A 2,722-nucleotide genomic window follows, 5' to 3' on the forward strand; every position below is an offset into this window, starting at 1 on the left:
CTAAGGCTTTCTTGGTCGCCTTTGGCATGATGTTGACTCCTGACCCGCCATCTCCAATGACTCAAGACTTGGGTTCCATTGATGGAGATTGTGTCACCCTTGGGTTGCATAGTCCGCTAGTAGGTGAACTTTTATCCTGTAGGCATCTAGGATCAATCCATCTTTGAGCCAAGCTTTAAAGATGCTAAATGGCTTTTGAGCTTAGACAACAAAATTGAGAAAGGGGGATCTCCTCCTTCAAAACCCTAACAATATGAATTCCCACCCTTCTGCTATGGTGGATGAGGAGGAACCTTAAGATGCGGCTATGCCTCCCAATGGATGAGAGGTATGCTGGGGGAGCGAAGGGCCAAGATGTACATCAATTTCCATGGGGGGAGTTTGGCTCAACTCCTCCATTGCTTTGTTTAAGGCTTGGTCTACCATGCTTGGAACTACAGTTGCTACTGGGGGTGGGGGAGGTGAAAACTCCCATGAACTGCTGCCACTATGGGGGTTCTTGAGGACCCGCAAGTGCGATTGCCTCAACTATGTTGACTATAGGGGTTTTAAGCAAATCATGAGTGTAGTGATCTTTGCTCTCCCATCAGTGCAAGCATTCTGGTAAGCAAATCACGGGTGTAGTGATCTTTGCTCTCCTGTCAGTGCAAGCACAATGGAGAGCCTTCTGGTACTTGAGGGCACCTGAGGCTAGGTAACTGGAGGAGGTAGGCCAGAGTGGGGTGGTGTGCCAGGAAGGATGCCGTCAAGTTCACCACACTGGCACACCTAATAAGTAGTCGGGGCATGCGTGGTTGTAGTAGTCCTAGCAAGACCCGAGTGGTATTGCAATGGTTGGAGGCACCATATAGTCTTTAACGAATGGATCTAGAGGGAGCAACCATTGGTGTAGCATGTAGTTACTAGGGTCTTGAGGTAGTCGAGCTATTAGGACCTTTGCTTGAGTGATGAGATGGCCACTAACTCTCACCATTATTCATAGAAAGTTGATTAAGCTCTTGGGTGTGATAAGGTCATAGTAGTTTCTTGGCTAGAATGTAGGCAAGAACAACATTGTCATAGGGAATCCTGATCTGGAAAGAGGTGGAACTGGCTGTACTACTGGTTTGCACTTTCTTCCAAGGTAGTCGCACATCGTCTTGATTAAGTCCAGGGGAGTCACACACTGTGAAAAAACAACGCACATGCCCATGTTCTCAGGATGATTTAAGCTAAGTTATGCCATTGAGAGGGGGGCTGCTACCTAGGTTGAGCTCACAACCCATTCCACTTGTTTGGTGTCCATGGATGGATCCATGCAAAGGTAGGCACTGTTGTGTTGCACACACACCCACGGGCACTTGTACATTCTCATGTGTAGTGGATATTAAAGAGGTCGAGGTCTTTGCTCACTATCTATTCATAGAGAGATCCTACTACACGGTGTGCACACCAAAGAACTTAGCTAGGGCCATAAAGCAAACAAAATTTGACACTTTTTACATTAGCATTTGCCTTTGACTTACTACTGCAACCGTATTTTCTCTTTTTTTTTTTCCCTTTCTTGGCTGTTCTCGCGCCCCGTCGTTTGGTTCCATCATCAAACACCATCTCCATCATAGTTGTTGTTCGATTTTCAGCATAATTTTCGTTCGATTTTTGTGCAAACAACAAAGGGTTTCCCTGCAGCTCCATCTCTGCAGAGAGGGTTTTCCGCCTCTCCATCCTCGTACGTGCCCTCCGCCCCCTCACCGCGTCCCCTCATCCCCAATAACGATGTTTTGTTTATTTTCCTTCTCTCTTACCGTGATTTCTGATATTCTTTCAATATTTTCTGCAGATTGTAGCGTTTCTTCTTTGCTCTCTGCAGTCTCCTTCAAGCTTTCTTGCCCTAATTACCAGGTTAGAGACTTCTCTGTATTTTTGGCTTCCATTAATCACGGCAGACTCTAGAAGAATTGTTACAGCAATTTTATGTTGCAACAGACAATCAGAGGATTTTAGAATGCGTTAATCCCGTAGCCGCATGCCGTATGCCTACCCTGGTGACAACAGTTTAGTTTGGGATCAAAATAGAGACAGATGAGTTTCAACTGTAGCATTCTTCTCCGACGACAAGATCCTAGGGTTCGACTGCATGTGCTTCAAGAGTTTGAAAAGCGTTGACAACGGTGTCCTTTGCACTGGTTGCTGAAAAGTTATATCCATACCCCAGCACGATGAGGAAAAAGCTAGACACACGCTTTCCAGCGGTAAAATCTTACCTTCCTTGTCATTTTGACCTTCAATTTTCAGTGCATTGTGATTTGCACGAGTTACTGCACTCATTTTTTTTGGGGGTGTGCATGGACGAGTGTTTCATTCCGAGTCATTTTCATTACAGTTGGCGCAGTAGTAACCTTTCTGCAGCTTCAAGCTTCATAATTATATTTGTTTGAATCGCCTTTGAAACGTTCACACGGTGAATTTGCAAGGGCTTCTTTGAGTATAGCTTATGTAGACTGTATCATCCTTTGCTCGATCTTATCACTGCATACTACAAAAGAGCCTTGATGTGGTCTCTTCCAAAGCTTAATAGAAGCTTACATTTCTCAAGCCATATGCAATAAGCACATTAGGTTTGGGACCTACATCACAAGTCATAGATGCCTTGAGTACATAGCAAGGAAAGTTATTCACATTATCAATTCATGGGACTCCAGGTGTGTCTAATGCCTCAAGGAACATTCTTGTGTACACACAC

The 2,722-nt window shown here is 44.9% G+C and overlaps 1 long non-coding RNA gene across 1 annotated transcript; it reads left to right on the forward strand.

Moving 5' to 3' along the window:
* Positions 1-1,501: 1,501 nt before the first annotated feature.
* On the forward strand, positions 1,502-2,229 carry LOC147625891 (uncharacterized). The gene is made up of 3 exons (XR_015268817.1): positions 1,502-1,708; positions 1,820-1,881; positions 1,966-2,229. It is a non-coding gene; the product is annotated as an uncharacterized LOC147625891 (long non-coding RNA).
* The last annotated feature ends 493 nt before the right edge of the window (positions 2,230-2,722 follow it).

The sequence above is a fragment of the Cibotium barometz genome, chromosome 23 (assembly GCF_041138505.1).
Source record: "Cibotium barometz isolate CiBa-2024 chromosome 23, ASM4113850v1, whole genome shotgun sequence".
Taxonomy (NCBI): Eukaryota; Viridiplantae; Streptophyta; class Polypodiopsida; order Cyatheales; family Cibotiaceae; genus Cibotium; species Cibotium barometz.